Below are 20,195 nucleotides of genomic sequence, written 5' to 3'. Positions count from 1 at the left end.
TGGCGTCAACCCGGGAGGCGGAGCTTGCAGTGAGCTGAGATCTGGCCACTGCACTCCAGCCTGGGCGGCAGAGCAAGACTCCGTCTCAAAAAAAAAAAAAAAAAAAAAAAGAATAAATAACAAATCAAGGAAAGAACGCTGTGATTATCTACCTATCTATCTATCTATCTATCTATCTATCTATCTATCTATCTATCTATCTACCTATCTATCTACCTACCTATCTATCTATCTATCTATCTATCTATCTATCTATCTATCTATCTATCTACCTACCTATCTATCTACCTATCTATCTATCTATCTATCACCATTTCAGTGATATGTAAACAGTTTTTAAAAATCAGTGAAGTGAAGACAATAACCCAACGGGAATCTGCACAAAACATATAAACAGGTGATTTGGGGAAAAAAAAATTCAGATAATTGATGATCAGTGAACAAATAAGAATATTCTAAACCCTGTTAATAAATGTTAAAATTTGAATTAAAATGAGATGTGATATTCATATTTAATGTGTTATGTTTGCAACCATTTAATAACCATTAATACCCAGAGTTGGTGGGGTTATGGGAAAATAAGAATTTTTATGCATTTTAATGCTTATAAACTATTACAACATTTTAAAAAGAAATTTAACAGTAATCACCATATTTTAAAATACTTTTTACCTTTTGATAGAAAAATTTTACCTCTAGGATTTATCATATTGAAGCATATAATAAATGAGCTAGATGTGTTTAATGAGCTGGATTAGTACAAAGGCCCCTGGATGTGTTGGTCATCTGCTTCCTCCAGGCCTTAGATTCTGCATACCCCAGAATCAACTTACTAGCTCCCTCCCCTTCCAGTAGTTGGCTTCTACAGGTCCACTAGTACTTGTCTTTTTAGATGAACTCAGCCTCATACTCCATGGTTCCTATAATATTTTATACTGTTTTTCTCTACGATTACTCCCTTGTATATGATTTCTCAAAAAAAGCCCTCTGCCTTCCATCTCTAAAGATGCTTTTTCTAACATGGACTCAAGCCCCTGGACTGTGGCATCTTCATTACTATGTGGTAGATCTTCTATTCATATAAAATCCAGCTCCAAAGAGATCACTGGGAGAAGAGGTTGATATGACCCTTAGCACCTCCAGTTATTATTTAAACCCCAGTATAATATATGTAACCACTACATTTCATATATTCTAAAATGCAGATTATTTTTCCTCCTCCTAGCATCCCTGAAATGATGACATGTCTTTAAAGTCAATGGCATATTGCAGTTTAGGTGGCAGTGTTATTTCTTAGTAGGACTTATGGCAATAATGTATCTTATGATCAATGGTATTTTAGTTTCAATAAAATTCAGTTGTTATACCTAGTTTAACACAATTTTTATTTTATGTTGCTAATGAGATATGTCACATGGAACTCTATCAACACACTGACCATTATAGTTAATACATTTTTAAAAACATTTGTTTGTTTTTGCCTCTTCTTAATGTGTTATCTCACCCATGTTTTAGGAAAATATTTTAGTTTGCAGGCTGTTATTTACCAAAAATAGGTGTTTGCAAACTGATAATATGCTTTGGTATTATTCTTGACCCTGACAATGTACCAAGTTCTGGTTTCTGGGTGTCATTTTATTTAGCATTTTGTTTTGATTCTTGCTTTCTTTTCTCTCTTTTCCCTACCCCTCCCAATCATTGTTTCCTTACTTTGGAAATATTGCATGGACTAAGATTCAGATAAAGTGTTTCTGAGAGAGGCTTAATCTAGGTTATGCCACTTAGTAGCTATAGAGACTGGAGCAGGTTATTGCAGTTCTCTCAGCCTCTGTGTCCTCATTTGTAAAAGCTTTGTTCAGTGTTTTTGGGAAGAGCAGTTAAGGTAAAGTACATGGATGTATTTTCTAAACTCCAAAGCTATGACATTTCTGGAGATTATTAATGGCTTCAGAGGGCACCTTCGGTAATAGCTAGTTTTAACTAATTTCCTGAGCATTGATGCAAGGTGCCCTTACATACTGAGTTAATCTAGGATGAGTTCCTTTGTTTCTACTATAGCTCATTATTGTGTTTTCTCATCCTTGATAGCACCTTCTCTAGTCTTCAGATAGCCTTTAAAAATGGAGTTACATCAAGGTCATATCACAAGCCTGTAACAAAATAAAGGGAAAATGCACCTATCTTATAAGTCAAGTTGCTCCTTCTTCACCAGGTAACTTCCCATCCATGTAGTGTCCACTCCATGCATAATTCTAAAGTAAATATTCTGCTTCTGTAATTTTGTAATCAATCTGCAACCACAGGATCAAGTACAAATTGCTAGCCAATGCAGAACTCTATTCGCTACAGTGTTCTAGGAACAATGGAACTGTAAATCTGGACGAGACTTGGAGTCAATCCCCTTACTGTAATGGGTAATCACATCTAAAGCATCTAAGGATAATTTAATTTGTTCTATTTTTAAAGGCCTCCTGAGGTGATTTTTCAACTTCTCTCAGGAACACTTTCCAATATTTAGCAAATCTTATTGTCAGAAAATACTTCTTTGTACCTCAGAGTTTCTCATGCCACAGAGTAACTAATGGCTTTTTTTGCTTCCACCTTAGTGAAATGAGGTAACATTGACAACATATCATGTATTTGCTTTGTTTATAATCCTTTAATAAAAAGCTCTCCATTGCCTAAAAGGTAACATTCAAACTCCTTGGCATGCCATGGAAGGCACATTAGAATCTGCAACTGGATAAATTTATAGTATTTACTCCTTGCATCTCCTACATGATTTGGGGTTTAGCTCTGCTAAAGTACTTTCTGAACTCTAAGAATACTATGTTCTTTAATACGTCTTTTTTTTTATATGTATTATTCCCTCCACTTGGAATGTCTTCCCTCCTCATCTTCCTAGTTGAGTTTTACCTTGCAAGGAAGACTTTCATTTGCTTCGTAAGCAGTTGGTCACATTGCACTTTTTCCAAGCTTCTATCACAGGATTTGGTTATTTAGTATGATATTGCTTTATAACTGTTTTCATGTGATTTGTTACCTTTCACTAGGCTGTGAGGATTGAAGCCTGAGATGAGTTTCATTCGTATGCTTTCTATGCATGGTCACTGACTGACACATAATAGGGGATCAGTGAATAAGTTGAAAAAAGGAATGAGTGAATGAATGTCACAATACTCTCCTACTATTCAGAGAAGCAAAAGGCTTTCTTTGCCTTAAATTAGGAGGAATATAAGTATAAAAAACACAAAAGACCTGCCAAAAGCATCAACATGCTAAGTATCTGTAAAGTTATGCTAATTTAAGTTACCATTGTCAGAAATTGTTGAAGGACAATTGTAAGTATGTATATCTCTTTGACAGACATCACCACAGGTTTGTATTACCATCCCTAATGAGAAAATTTTTTTTTTACCAAGTCAGAAAGTCAAGGATTGATGTTTTATTTTCAAAGGTGATGTTTCCATTAGTTTTTCAGTACCCATCAGCAGGACATTTTGCAAAAGCATATGGATGTTGGCAACCAGTGATATATCAGATGCATGCCATTAAAAACACTCAGGCAGTCTATCAATGCCATTAGAGGCTCTGATGGCCAGAGATGAAAGATTGAAGAGTCACTTATGCAAAACGCATGACACAGGCATAGAATTGTGATGCAAATAATCTATCATGAAGTTTTTCTGATTTTATTAACAAATAAAAATATAACTTCCCAATAAACATGTCCTAGGGAAGGTAAAGTGACTCCGAACGGGAAGGGAACCGGGGATGGAATAGCCATTTTTGTTCCCATTGTGAGGGAAATTCTTAAAATTGCCATTTACAAGGACTCAAAATTTTGTTTTCTCAACATAATCTTTTCCTCATACTATACTGATTCCTACTATTTCTAGATGGTTTGTTAATTTCTTTGTATCCTACCTACTTCCAAAAAAGGTATTTGTTTTTTTTTGGTTCTGATTATCCTCTGATGAAGGGATAAATGAGTATTAAATTCATCAAGGTATATTTTTTGTGTAATTAGTTGGAGTTGGTGGAAGGGAAAGGAAAACAAAGGTCTCCTGTAATTTACAAACTGAAAAATCTAGTCCCTCTCTCCAATGCTGTGGCTACTGATGATGTATTAGACACCTGTAGGATGCCCCTCTCTGAGCCCAAATGTCAGAATTTAGGACATGGCACGAATTAAAACATTGGGGAAAAATAGAGAGCATTAAGGATCACGTAATTACTACCCTAAAGAAATATTATGTTGGCTCTTTGGAAGAGCTATTTTCTGTTTTTAATGAGGAAAGTCAATGATGATTTCCATGTATCTATTGGGACTTAAATTAGCTATTAAAGAAAGAGGTGAGATACAGATCTCTTGAAATTGAGAATATAGGTTCTCTTGTGTGTAAACCTTTTAAATAAATGAGGACCAGCCCTCCCTCCCTCCCTCCCTCCTTCCCTCCTTCCCTAACTTCCTTCCTTCCTTCTTTCCTTTTCCTTCCTTCCTTTTCTTTTTTCTTTTTTTTTTTTTTCTTTTTTTTTTTTGAGACGGAGTCTGGCTCTGTCGCCCAGGCTGGAGTGCAGTGGCCGGATCTCAGCTCACTGCAAGCTCCACCTCCTAGGTTTACACCATTCTCCTGCCTCAGCCTCCCGAGTAGCTGGGACTACAGGCGCCGCCACCTCACCCGGCTAGTTTTTTGTATTTTTTAGTAGCGACGGGGTTTCACCGTGTTAGCCAGGATGGTCTCGATCTCCTGACCTTGTGATCCGCCCGTCTCGGCCTCCCAAAGTGCTGGGATTACAGGCTTGAGCCACCGCGCCCGGCCCCTTCCTTTTCTTAGAATTTGCTTTTCAGGGTTGAATAACTATTTCTTCCAGCTTTCTATAACACATGCTTTTATTTTTAGGAATACTGTTTCCATTGCTTATTTTACATTTGTGAGCAGTGTTATTCTATCTGATTCTCTAATGATGTTATTAGCAAAGTTCAATTATTGACTTTGTGCATTAACCATGACACTGGCTGTCATATCTGTATTTGGGATGAGGCTAAAGGTTAAGCATCTTGAGTTTAGAGTCATAGATTTTCCTTGTCATATGACTTTGAGAAAAGTGCTCAAATTTTTAAACCATGTATTCCTAATTTATAAACACAAACATAAAAATTATAACTACTCCATAACCCAATAGTACCTAATCCATAGGGTTACTGTGCAGATTTAGTGAGATAATGGCACAAATAAAGAGCATAGTTATAGTTTTTTAAAAAAAATCAGACACTTGATGTTTGTTCTTGTTTTAAATTTGGCATTGTTTTAAACCCTGGGACTAGAAGGCAGATTTTAAACCAGAAGCTATAAGATAGAACCTAGAAAACTGCATGTGTATATATCATCTCTCCAGGTGATTCTGATACATAAATTATGTTTGAGAACCATCAGTTTAGAATGTTTTCTTCCCTTAAAACAGAGCCAGTTTTTATGAGTAAGGATTCCCATCCCATATTCACCATTTCTCAGAGAAGTTTCTCAGAGAACTTTCCTGGGAATTGATTCCAATTGTCACAAAATATTTTTTAAAGTTGTCTTTTTTTTTTTTTTTGAGACGGAGTCTTGCTCTGTGCCCCAGGCTGGAGTGCAGTGGCCGGATCTCTGCTCACTGCAAGCTCCGCCTCCCGGGTTCACGCCATTCTCCTGCCTCAGCCTCCCGAGTAGCTGGGACTACAGGCGCCGCCACCTCGCCCGGCTAGTTTTTTGTCTTTTTAGTAGAGACAGAGTTTCACCGTGTAGGCCAGGATGGTCTCGATCTCCTGACCTCGTGATCCGCCCGTCTCGGCCTCCCAAAGTGCTGGGATTACAGGCTTGAGCCACCGCGCCCGGCCATAAAGTTGTCTTTCTAAATTATCCGAGCTACAGGAGAGCATAAGATCCTTCATTGCAGCCTATGTGAAGATGAGGCCACTTAACATGGAATTCTGTCACATGTGGATATTTACATATGCTCTTATACCTCTTCCTTAACTGTGAACTTCAATGAACCAGAGAATGCCTTAGTACGTACATGTATCTGTATTAAAGTAAAATGAATGGACATACAGCTTACAGAAATTTCCAGGGGACAAAGCCAGAAAAACTTTTCAGTGGGAAATTATGAGTGAAAATTCATGGCAGTTTACTCATTATTGCTAAATTGGGTTCCATAAAAACATCATAGTCTCAGGCTTAGTATGTTGTCTTGACTGATTGATGTGGGAACATCATTATAAAGCCTTTCCTATATTCACTCATGAACAAAGTTTCCCTTGCCCAAAAGTCCGTTGTGTTAGTCAGAACTCTGGTCATTTGTAACTGACTGAAACTCAATTCAAACTAGCAGAAAAAGGGTGTGTGTGTGTGATTTTCTTTTTTTTTTTTTTTTGGTTCTTATAACAATCTAGGGACTAATCTATTGCTCTGTTGTTTTGTATGGTTAAAATAAGGAACTCATCAAAGTGTAATTTCGCAAATCACATGTTTTGTTTCCATACAAACAGATTCTTTCGTTTTTTCAAAATGCTGATGGAGGGGAAGAATAACAAAAAAATCTTACTGGGTGCACACTCAATAGCCGAGTTGCATTAATCACATAGTGAGTGTGTTCCTATTTCATTTGGAATCCAGTTACTAAAGTCTAGCTGCCAAACTAGGAAGGAAGCAATCCTCTGTGGATGTGAAGTCAATCAAAGTTTAAGGCATAGCTTTGCATGAGAAGTTCGGGGACGAGACAGTTTGACCAACACAGCAGAGATCCGAGATGACAAGCAAAGTCCCTTGATGCTAGTGCAGTGCTAGTATTGGTGGGCTTTGGAGAACATCTCAAAGGCTGAGAGAGTAGCTCTGCCACAGCTCCGGCTTTCAATCTGTCTGTCAAAATTATGGGTTTATATGTATTTTGGAGTCTAGTAGTTGAGGCAAATAAATCACTTAAGTGGTCTGATAAGTAGTGCTGTAACACACTTGTGGGGAGGAGGGATTCTATTCCAAGCTCATATCACAGCAAAACATATGTCACTCAGTAGCAAATTATGTTTGGAATCATTTCAAAGCTACATAACACATGTCTTCTGGCATAGCTAGATGTAGGGGTTCACATCATGTCTTTAGGACTCAATGGCTTCTACATATCACTCAACCTTACTTTTCTTTCAGTTGGCTTCATTCTCAAGCAGGTCCTTAACTCCATTTAAGGACTTAGCTATCCCAGCAGAAGGAGTACCTCTTTTTCCAATAAGTCTAGTAATAGTCCCAGGAGTGGCTCTCATTTAATGTAATTTGGATCACTATTTGTTTCTGACCTAAGAAATGGAATATGGGCCGGGCACAGTGGCTCATGCCTGTAATCCCAGCACTTTGGGAGGCCGAGGCGGGTGGATCACCTGAGGTTGGGAGGTTGGGATCAGTCTGACCAACATTGAGAAACCCCGTCTCTACTATAAATACAAAATTAGCCGGGCGTGGTGGCACATGCCTGTAATCCTAGCTACTAGGGAGGCAAGGCAGGAGAATCGCTTCAACCTGGGAGGCGGAGGTTGTGGTGAGCTGAGATTGCGCCATTGCACTCCAGCCTGGGCAACAAGAGCAAAACTCCATCTCAAAAAAAAAAAAAAAAAAAAGAAAGAAAGAAAGAAAGAAAGAAAAGAATGGAATACAGTGATTTATAAGCCCTAAGTAATATGCCAGTCCCTCTAGGGATGGGGACAACCATATCCTAAAAACACAAGAAATTGTTGAGACAGGTGGTTCCCTTAAGGAACACTGAGGCACTGATATCACAAGAGGAAACATGCTGAGCAGACAAAGACAACATATGCCCACAGTATATCATAAGGCACTTAGTCCCTTAACCATGAAACTTCCTTCCATCATGACTATTTCATCACTGAGTCTTAGGAAGGGAAGACTAAAGTTGGAATTATTTTTGGGAGGAAACTTAGTAGTTTCAGAAGGTTTTAAATATGGTTTTTACCTAGCCTTTTCTTTTACCAATTTATATAATTCTTGTCTACTTGTTTGCCAGTGTAATGGGGAAGAGGATTAAATTTATTAGAAGGCTTTTGAATATGTTGAATGCTATATTTAATTATATTTTAATTATCTTTTTTTTTAAGGCCAGAGTGAATTAAACTTACATATAAGGCCCTGGAGAGCAGGCCACAGGAGATAGATTTGTTTTCTGGGAGTCTCTTTGGGCCAGCAGGTCCATACGTAATAATATTCCATACATTATATGCTAAGTCTCCTGCTATGGAAAAGTAGACATTCTATTTAGGTGTTAAACACACTTCCAATCAGGTAGTAGTCTCTTTCTTTGTTTTCTCCACTTTTCTGAGCAATTTAATCTCAGAAATTAATTCAGTTTCTTGGGCTTTTTAATTTACAGCATTTTAGGGTTTTTGGAGTAGCCCCAATTTCATGCATTCATGTTGCCTCAATAAAGGAGATTTGTGATATTCAATGAAAATATTTTTACTATGATGCTTGCAAATGTTTATATGCAAATAACTGAACAAGTAAAAAAACAATTAGACCACGATTTCTAATTTGTGCTTCACAGAATGTGGTCTCAGATACTCACTGACCCACCTTCCCAGCACTACTTGCTGTGGTATGTAGAGATGCGACATGGCCATTCCTCCTTAGCTGGGAATTATTCTACGTAAGACAGCAACAAAAACAAGACCAAACAAAAAAACCCCACACCTCTGTTGATTGTACTTCATGTGCACACGGCCTTGTGCTCCCTGTGCTTGGTAACATGACTTAAGATACCTTAAATAGAAGGCATTGCCTTTGCTAGCAAGGATGGCAAGATATAGGAAGAAAGAGCAATTCGTAAAAGATAAGCCACAGACACTTCAAAGAGTCCCTTTAAGTGTAGGTTTGTATAATGTCTTTGCTGGACAAGTTATCAAGTTCTATAAAAATTAAAATGCAAAATCCATACGAATTTAAACAATACCAGAAAAAGACATAAAAAATTAAAACAACAATCTCCAAGCGAGGAAGGCATTTCTAAGTATGACATAAAACTTTTAACAGCAGAAACAGATATTATACTAAATAAAAATCAATATTTCTACATGATAAAACAAATAATAGAGTCAAGACACAAATGGAAAATTGTAATTTATAATCCACCCAAGGAGCTACTTTTCTTAATATATTAAAATTTCCTACAAGTCAATAAGAATGAGAATAAAAAACCATTAGAAAAAGTAGACAATATGAATAGTCAGATCACAGAAAAGAAAGTATAAACGTTTTTTAAACATTTAAAAAGATGATATTCATACAAAGAGATACTCAGATGTTTACCATTTAATCTCTCAGTTTGGGAAAAATCAAAAAGTTTCTTAATACCTTATGTGTGTTCTGGTAAGGACAGAATATGGGGAAATAGTCACTCTTGTAAATTTATCTTAGAAGTGTAAATTGGTGCAACCTCTGTGGAGGGCAATTTGGCAATAGTTACCACATTTAAAAATGCAGCTATCCCCTGACTCAATAGTTTTATTTCTAGAAATGTATTCTCATTTGGATATATATATATATATATATATTTTTTTTTTTTGCCAAATAATGTGTATAGAAGATTGTTTATTGCAGCATTGTTTGAACTAGCAAAAAACCTGAAAATAACCTAAATATCCATCAAAGAAGGACTGGGTAAAGTATGACACATCCCTCTGTAGAATGCTATTCAGCTGTATAAAAGAAGGAAAGCCTATTTACATGCTGATATATAGCTATAGAACCAAGGTGTGTGATTAAATGAGAAAATGGAAGGTGCAGAACATTGCATTTCCTGGCATATATAAAAGATGCTGATAACAGAAGTTATCCTAGGAATGGGAACTAAATGGCTTTCAGACAGTGGTATTTAGGAAGCTTACTTTTTCCTAAATACTCTTGTAACTTTTGTTATTGTACCATGTGAATATACTCAACCTTCAGAAATTAATATAATTTAAAAAAGCAATGAAATACATCAAAGAATTGATCTAGCAATTCTACTGCTGGAAATTCATCTAACAGCATAGTTCATAATAGCAAAGCACCATCTGTGGTAGTATGAAATATTTCCAAGACAAATCTGTACATCAAAAAAAGCAAAACCAAGTTGCAATATATATATATATATATAATGCAACTATGAAAGTTGCAGAAAAATATTTATGTACCCATTATATATATGTTATGTTTTCATTTATACTAAAATTTTCATGTGTAGGCATGGAACACCCATGTACATGGAAAGACACACAGATATTTAGGGTAGAAGGCCTGGGGGTCATGGATAGAACTAAGATTTACATTGTAATGTGTCCCTTTACATAACCTACACATTTTAAATTCCCATGTCCAGATAATCATGAATCAAGCAAAAAAGAAAACATAAAGGCAAGGACAAACATGTAGTTTTATTGTTTTGTGAACAGCTGAATTGACCTTCTGGATGAGGAGAACCATGCCGAGTTAAAATTAGCGTTAAAGGGAGAGCCAAGCTCATTATGTGCAGAGCCGAAGTCCTAGAGATACATTTGGGTCCTCTTTAATTCCAAAATGACCAGCTAGACAGAAAAGACAACCACAGATGATAGATGACTTTATATTTTGAATAATAATAGGTTATTTTCCAAAGATATTCAACTTATAACAATTTCCTTTTCATTGAAAATGTTGGACTTTTTATACCTTTCCATGAAACTTGGCAGATCAAAAAAGAGAAATTTGACTTTTCCATGTTGCCCATGATGCAAAAATCCTGAAATATTCAGAACACAAGAGACACATACAACAAGCACGATGACCTTGAAAATTCTTAGGCAGATGTATCAGAGTCCATTTCACATAGCGGATGTCCTTTGCCGGGGTGTGAGCATACAGCTGGCTAAATGCTGCCTCCTCAGCAGCCGGTCTAGGGATGTGCATTAGCTTTTTGATTTAAAGAGAAGGGAGGGCGTATGATGGTGGAGAGTGAGGCATGTTATTCAGGGTTAGATGGCAGAGAAGGTCCTGAAATGCAAGTGTGACGATGCGCGTGGAAGGAGCACTTTATTGGGGAAAAATACTCAGAGATGATCCTGCCTCTGGATGTGAAAGCAAAATTCAGGTAACCCTTAGCTGCACATTAGAAGCCATTTTATCATTTTGGTAAAATTTATTTCAATCAGTAGCTGCTTTTGCTCCCTTTTCTGTGTGGGAACTGTCCAACTCTGGAGTTCCAAAGCTGCATGAAGTAGACACACATTTACTCTTGATCATTTCCTCGTGTTACCTGCTATTTTCAATCAGGAGTCTCTCTGGTTGTGCCTCCTCTGCTTGCTTCTTGTTCCAAGACAGTTCTAGCTATAAATTCCTTGACTTCTGAAGTGGATGTTTGTGACCATCCTGCCCAACCTCTGTTCTCTCTTCTTCTCAGTCTCCTGGGAAGCCACTCCTTTATTGCTCAGTCCATGCAGCTCTCATGATGTGGATAGCAGTGCCCCTGGATCCAGGACTGGAAGCTGTAATCAACACCAGTGAGAACTCCAAATCTCCTTGGCCACAGTGATTGGTTTCTGGGTACACATGTGACCCAATGGATCAAAGCAGAACAATTCCTGGGATTGGAGTGAGAGGTTCTGGAACACACACTTTCCCAATGGACTTGAGTTGGAGAGGACAGGAGCCTTAAGTAATCACGCAGGACCACACAGAGCCCGAGAGTGAAGAGCACACACACTCAGCCCAAAGCAGAACCCAGAGCTGCAGAGAAACTGAGTCCAAGGACATTCATTGTGAGATCCCTGAACCTGCCAAGCCTAAAGCTGCATCAACCCTGGACATTTTGGCTTTAAGAGTCTCCCAAATCCCAAACTCTTTTTTCCTCCATCTCCTTAGACTAGCCTGGGTTTTCAATGATCTGCAAGAGAGAGAACCCTGAGCAACATATCTCTGACGATGATTATAGCAGTACACCTGTATTTTGTTGTTGCTGTTCTTTCCAAACATTTTCATCTACTTTAGCTGATTTCTTCTCTCAACGACCCCGTACAAAGGTCAGGAGGACAACTTATACTAATCTCCACTTATATTTGGGAGAACTGAGGCTCACAGAGGTTAAATGACTAGCTTGGAGTAATCATAGCTAGTAAGAAGTAGAGCCTGTTCTGAAACTCAAGACTCTGGATTTTGTGTGCTTTGTAGTGCCGCCTAGGAGGTAGGATGTGACTTTCAGTCCTTTGGCTTCCTTTCTCTCATGCACTTCTGGGCTATGAGCTTGGAGGACCTTTCACTCCTCCTCGGAAGTGGGCAATGGGAGCCCTGCAGGCCCGGTCAACATCTGGGGTCCGGTGAGAGGCAGAAAAGGGAAACTTTCACTTGAGTTAATGAAAAATAAACAGATTCTTTGTCCCAAAGGAGTGCTAGGGTAGAGTTTGTTTAACAGTCAGAAATAAGCCTCTCCTGGGCGAGGAGGGCACCAAGACGCAAAGCCACGCAAAGGAGCCTGAGGAGCAGTGACCAGTGGGTGCTGCGGTGGATTTAGAGGAGGAAAATGAAGGAGAAAGCATGGGCGGAGGCACTTCCCCTTCATGCTGCCCCGTTTGCTGTGAGCATCTTAACAGAATGAAGCCTGGGGACCTCCGGGTCACTGCTCAGCCTCCTGACCTGGTTCTTTGAAGCCCTGGTTCTCCTCTCTCCCCTGTTCCACTTACATCATCTTTTCCCACTGCCACATACAATCAGAAATAATATAAATATTAGCCTGCTCATTGGTGAAAAGAAATAAGATAGCAAATATGTTTCCATTTTTATTTTTAAAAATCAGAGGATGGAAGCCATTTTGTGATTACAAAAAAATATAAAATTTCTGCATGAGGTTTGAAATATTCTCTCTACATGTATCATTGTCTTTGAGGCATGAGGATTTAAGGCCTCAGATACCAATCTAATAGAAACAGCTGGGTAGACAGTGAAGGTGAAACAACATCGGTTAACATATTCTGTAATTAAGTAATGTTTTTTCTTTTAAAGGATCCCTCTTCCTCATCTGCCTGCAAAAGGGACTGTGGTGGGATGTCACTGGTTCCTGGGGAGGGGCAAGGTCCTTGGTGAGTTCAGGCTCTCCCCTCCTGTCCTGTGCCTAACCTCCACGACCCCGCCACCAGCTCATGTTTTTTTCTTCCTCAGGTCTTGGCAGGTAGTTTGTCAAGCTGATCTTAATCAGATCACTGTGTAATTACAGAGGGACTGTGAGGATATTTTTGGTTGTCATCTTCTAACAAAATGCAGATTGCATGGCATGTATACATAGAATTACTCTGTAATTCAAAGTAAATTGACATTTAATTTCAATTTAATTACACAGGAATTACAGGCATGACAAGATACAGTCTAATTAGGAAGCAAAGTATAAGAATCTGTTTATGGAATGAAAATCCATATTATGTCACATTTTAACAGAATCAAAATAATTTCTTTGAATTTTTGTGAAACATATAATGACAACAGTAATAATTAAAACTGCTTCTGGGCCATTCACCAGGTGCATACGTATTATCTTATTTAATTCTAGCAGTAACTCAGCAAAGCTAGTGTGATCATTCCCATGGTACAGAAGGGAAAACTGACATTTGGAGAAGTTAGTAATGTGCTCAGTGTCACACAGCTCAGGAGTGGTCAAGGGGAAACTTAAGTCCCATGCTTAGGAGGGCCATGCTTAGGAGGGTCATGCTTAGGAGGGCCATGCTTAGGAGGGCCATGCTTAGGAGGGCCATGCTTAGGAGGGCCATGCTTAGGAACACCGTGCTGCTGCCTCACTTGCCCTTCTAGGCAGAGCAGGAGGCACAGGATACAGTTCTGGGGGCTGGCCTCAGCAGCCAGCTCTCTCTGGGAGTGTGGCCCAGAACATTGAGCTTGTTTTCCCCCTTTTCCTTTCCCTATGCTCTCTCCCTTCATCTCTACCTTTCTTCTTTTCACTCACTTAACAAATGTTGGGGGGAGGGGGGAGGGATTGCATTGGGGAGTTATACATGATATAAATGATGAATTGATGGGTGCTGACGAGTTGATGGGTGCAGCACACCAACATGGCACAAGTATACATATGTAACAAACCTGCACGTTATGCACATGTACCCTAGAACTTAAAGTATAATAAAAAAATGAAAAAAAAAAAATAAAAACAACAACAACAACAACAAAACAAATGTTTACCCAAATGGCATCCACTCTGTCAGGCATTGTACTGGGTGCTGGGTGCTGGGTGTTAAGTGCCAAGGGTGGCTGACAGTGCTGCGGCCTCATGGGGTTTCCTCTGCGCCCCCCTTCCATACAGGACATCTCAAGCATCCTGTTCAACAGCCAGGATGAATAATGAACCCCAGCTAGTCAGCTGCACATGCAAGTATCAGGAGCTATCAGGATCCAATCACAAGGAGACAGATACAAGCAAGTGGGAAGGGGACACCCAGAGCCCATTTGGTGGAAGCTTTACCCTCAGGATAGTTTTTCCCACACTCAGGGTTTATGGAGCTTTCACCTCTCTTCCAGTGGAGCTTTCAATCAAAGCAGAATTTTGAAGTGTGTGTGTGTGTGTGTGTGTGACCCCTACCCTTGTACAAAACAAATCACAACCTGGGCCACTTCCTACCTTTCCAAGACAGACCTATCTAGCTTCAGTGACTGCAGAATTTTATTTTATTTTACTTTATTTTATTTTATTTAACTTTATTTTATTTTATTTTATTTTTTGAGACAGAGTTTTGCTCTGTTGCCCAGGCTGGAGTGCAGTGGCGTGATGTTGGCTCACTGCAAACTCCGCCCCCGTGTTCAAGAGATTCTCCTGCCTCAACCTCCTGAGTAGCTGGGATTACAGGCATGCACCACCATGCCCAGCAAACTTTTTGTATTTTTAGTAGAGATGGAGTTTCACCATGTTGGCCAGGCTGGTGTCGAACTCCTGAACTCAAGTGAGCTGCCTGCTTCGGCCTCCCAATTTCCTCCAACCTCAATGACTTCTTTAGCTTCTGCTGTCTTATCCTTCCTCTATCCCTCACTTAGTTATAATCTCTTCCATGAGTGTCATACTTTATATTTGGTAAAAAGCTTTCCCTTAAAATAGCTCATTTGATTCTTAAGCATAAATCTGTGAAGAAGTCAAGTTAATATTTTAATCATATCCAACTTATAGATGGGGAAGCCAATAACCAGAGATGTTCAAGATATTCATCACCTTCCACAGCTTGTCAGTGTAGCACTGGTTTCAGACTCAGCTCTTCTGGGGTTAATGCCAACTTCTGTCTGGGACGTCAGCTGCTGGGCTTTCACTGAAGCCCTCTTTCCTCTTTCTTCTTGTTACCTCAAGTTTCAGCATTTGCATATCGCCTATGTAATTGTTTATTTAACTTTTTCTTTAAACTGATTTAAAAATATTTGAATATATTTATTTTATTTTATTTTATTTTTATTTTTATTTTTTTTGAGACGGAGCCTCGCTCTGTCGCCCAGGCTGGAGTGCAGTGGCCCGATCTCAGCTCACTACAAGCTCCGCCTCCCAGGTTCATGCCATTCTCCTGCCTCAGCCTCCCGAGTAGCTGGGACTACAGGGGCCGCCACCTCGCCTGGCTAGTTTTTTTTTTTGTATTTTTACTAGAGACGGGGTTTCACCGTGTTAGCCAGGATGGTCTCGATCTCCTGACCTCGTGATCCGCCAGTCTCGGCCTCCCAAAGTGCTGGGATTACAGGCTTGAGCCACTGCGCCCGGCCGAATATATTTATTTTAAAAGATAATTTCATATGACTCCTTCCAGTGGACAACCAGCACCACTTAATAAAAAGAGAAGGCAAATATAAATCCAAATACGAAATGAAATGAAAGATTATCATTAGATCACAACTACACTGTTGCTTGCTAAAGGTTCTTATCCTGATGCCAGCTCTTTGTCGAAAATTGAACTTTGCAAGAGTGAGAGGACTGTTAAATGTCTACTAACACCAAGCAGAGAGTTGCTCCTTAATGTGACAGGCAGCACTGGAAGAGAATCAAAAGCAAAAGACAATTTTTTCACTATGCAGTCAATGTTTTTGGATGCTCTCTCTGTATCCTACTCAAAGCATCTCAAATCACGTACCATGGTAAACGCTGGTCTGGCCTAACCACTCTATGTCACATAAACTTAACCTTAGTTATCCCTACCAATAATGCCTAACAGGTTGCATCTTGACTTCCAGGTTCAGTAGAAAGATACTAACCTGGTGCGGAGTAACCCAGTGCCTGGGCCTGAGTCTTTCTGGGCCTTTCATCAGCCAGTTGGGGTAGATGACCTTGATTTATTACAGAAATTTTGTAGATTCATGTGTCTAACAGAGAAATAGACCTTATAGAAAAAGTGGGCTTCTCCTGGGTTTGGGAAACCTTGGTGAGATTACCTAACCTCTCCAGGCTTAGATTTTTGTTTCCCATCAATCAGACTTTCGAGGTTTACATTTTGTTTGCTTATGGAAAATAAAAGTTCTCGGTGGTGAAAAATGGAGCATTTTGAGAAGGACATCAAGTGTCTCCTTGAAAACATGTGTTGATGAAATGTAAATGATGTTGTAAATGAACCAAACCCAATGGATTAATCAAATCATTAACATATCAATCATTAACAAGTGGATTTTATTTTTTAAAAATCCAATGAAACTGCTCCTGCAGATAGATCAGAAATTCATATATTATGCTGCCTTAAATCTTTTCTGGAACAAAGAAGGATATAAATAAATAAACATAAATTAATAATACAATAATAGCAATCTTGTCCCTCATTGTAATTTTAGATTTTAAAGTGAAGAAAAGACTTAGGTATGGAAAAAGATGTTTCTGTTTGTTTGATGTACTCAATCTGAATACAGCCAGGGAGTTCCATATATCTAATACATGGCCACAGTTGTAGCTCCTAAAATCCTCACTCCCTGTTCAGTTGCTTTCTTAGCCTCATGAAAATGAAATCTAGGAGGAAGCAACTCGCTTCTAAGGATACACTTAGAATTCATCTTTAACGTGCAGGAGATAAAAATCAGAGAATGCATTGCTCTGCCTTTGCCATTTCATCAGTTTTAAAAAAGATTGTATATAAACAACAAATCTGAACATACAAAGGGGTTAATCAAAAAAAGATCAAAAGCAATGAGAATCTCTCCACACAGAACACGGTGGCATAGGGACAAGAGCTCTACACAGAAACGATTTGTCATGAACAGGTGAGGACAGAGAAAGTAAACAAAGGAGAGAGCAATTCTAAAGAGTAGAAAGCTATTCACCAGGTCACACATCCCCTACCCTTGGAATTAGGAAAGAAACCCACCATTCTGCCCTGTGTCAGAATGAGGGAAAAAGCGTCTGCTGCGAGCTCTGCCTGCCTTTGTGCAGGGCATGGGAGTGGGAGTAGAGAAAGGTGATGTCCTCCTCTTTCTGGTAATGCTGAAGGCTCAGTCAGTCTGCAAAGTGGCAGTCGTGGGAACTCAAGAAGCTCACTGTGCTATTCAATTAGAAGCAAAAATGTCAAATTTATTTTGATCATATCTCAGTAACCCCTCTCACTTGGCAGCCCCCCCTCTTTAATTTCACTCTCTTGCCTGGTTACCTCAATAAGAAGAAGCCCCATTCTCTCTGGATCTGAGACTCTTGCCTCCCTCTCTCTCAACTCTCAACAGAAAATATCCATGCCATGTCCTAGACCTATGAGACCACAAAGGTGTGCTCTCTGATATCCGCACAGATAGGCTAGTAAGTGGTACTTGTCTTGTGGGGAGAGCAGTGGGGCTTAGAGTGAACAGGGCGGCTCATACTCTGTCGAGAGCAGGCAAGTCGAAGAAATTGCTAACCTCAGAGTTTGCCCAATATAAGACTTATGTGGGGAGGCTCCCTTCAGCTGGAACAGCTCCCAGTTCAAAACCTTTGCCAGGTCTGTTAAAGAACCTGATAAAGGCAGTGGAGTTCAGGTCTTAATGAGTATAATTTATACGGTGTGCTACCTTTCCCCTTGAACCTACCCCCCAAAAGGAAAATAAAACGGATTTGCATTCTGAAGGGGGTCCTCATTACCTGAGATAAAAAGGATGTTCAGAAAACATATTTAGGACAGGAAAGCGGATATGTAAGAAAATGTGTACCCTCAGGTCACATACTAGCCATCTACAGCAAAGCCATAGAATTGACACTCAAGTCACACTTCCATTTTCTGTCCTTGTACCCTGGCCCATTCTCATGGCACCTTTGCTCATGGCTCCCAGAATAATCCACGGAACGTTCCTCTTCAGCCTGGAATGCCTGGCAGTCCTTGTCCATCATTTGGAATGGCATGGGAGGTAGAAGCTAGAGGCAATTCTTTTATACTCAGAGCAGATGCTATTTGAGACTGAGTGAAGCAGGAGTGCACTCCAGAAATCTTCAGAAGGCCTTATTGACTCTCCACTACCACCATGGAAGTCCCATGTTAAGCAATCTCTTTATTTACACAGGAGGCCATGTTGCTATTTATCACCAGACCCCAAGGGAAAATTGATTCAGATGATAAGTATGGTCAAAATGGACTGATCTGACAGTCTGCAGGTCTGGATGCTAGTCTTAGTTCCTCCATTTCTTTGTTATGGAACCTTGGCCAAGTTATTTAATTTCTCTAGACCCTAGTTTTCTTACTGTTAAATAATCTTTCCAACTCTATCATTGTGGTGGGGTCAAAAAAGATAGTAGTAATTAGGCCCATATATCAGAGCTGTGTGAGGTTCAAAATGAGATGCAATATGTATGTCTTGGGCAAACTCAACATCACTTCACACATGTACAATCATTCTTCTCCGGGTTTTTCCAGAGTTAATGTCCAATGCTATGGAAAGTTGAGGAGAAAGCCTGTTTTTGTGAATTTCTAGTATCCTCCTGAATCCAACAGAAAAATTCAGTCTACTTGTAAATCTGTATATTTCACATAATGGAGGATCATTTTTGTGCCAAAATAAAAGTTTTCTTATTTCAGAACTTGATGGAAATAAAATGAAGGCTGCAAGACCATTAAACGTTTAACCTATGATTTTCTTGCTCTTGAGAAAGATTTAAAAAAGAATGCATTGTGTTCTGTTTTCCTTTGTCGATGCATAATTAAAGATTTCTTTTTACCATCCAAGATAATTTCAAGTCCAGTAGGAATAAATATTACCACTCTGTTACAAATGTGCTAAATTCATGTTTTAATAAACTGAATTTACTTACGCTGCCTGGTTCTTGCAAAATTAGAAATTATAAACATATGCTTTCCAGGAAAAGTAGTCATTTGCCTCACTTTCATCTGGACTAAAATATGATCATTTCCCCAGCAAAGAGGAAAAGAAGCTGGGCTATATTTAGCACTGCTTGATGATCCTGGGGCCAGCTGGCAGCATAGAACGTAAAAGAGATTTGGATGCCGGGTATGGAGGTAGCCTCAAGACTGGACTCTTAGGGAAGGCCTCCAGGGCTCCCCACCTTTGGAGATCCGCAGACCACATCTATTTTTCATCCTTGACTTGATCCTGAGAAGCCCAGCAGATAGTTGAATCTTATCAGTGAAGTTGTGTTTCGAATGTGTTAAGAGACTTCTTTCAAAGCATGGTGAATCCTTTATAAAGGAAATTGTCACTTCTAAGTAATAATTATTCTTCACTTTCATAATTATATATCTAGATCAAAGCTAGAAACGTATCTGAAAAAGGTTGCCAATGGATAGAAAAATGTTGCTCAACAAATAAGAATTCTGTTTACAATGTGGAGTCACATCGCTGTCATTAATGGAAAGTGACTACAGTCTTTGTTTTAATAAAAAGCACCAGGTGAGTCCCTGGGACTGGCTTCCAGCAAAGAGGGGCATATCTGACGGAAGAGGGCAAAGGCAGTTTCCTAGAACAGAAAACTGTCTACTTGAACCATCTGCATTCCAAGAATTTTTCCACCCAGTCAGTGAGCCTTAGGGAGTGAGCAAGTTTGTATGTTCATATTTGTGTATGTGGGCCTGTGTGCACGCATGGGTAAGCATGCCCAGATGTGTGCATGTGTGTGTATTGATTTGTATGCAAGTGTGTATACTTTGTGGGCTTGCCTGTGTGGTTGTATGCATGTGTATAAGAGTGTGTGTGTATGAGTGTACCCACATGTAGACGCCTACA

This window comes from Rhinopithecus roxellana, chromosome 3 (assembly GCF_007565055.1).
Source record: "Rhinopithecus roxellana isolate Shanxi Qingling chromosome 3, ASM756505v1, whole genome shotgun sequence".
NCBI lineage: Eukaryota > Metazoa > Chordata > Mammalia > Primates > Cercopithecidae > Rhinopithecus > Rhinopithecus roxellana.
The sequence above is the reverse complement of the archived record's forward strand: the minus strand, read 5'-3'. Positions refer to the sequence as shown.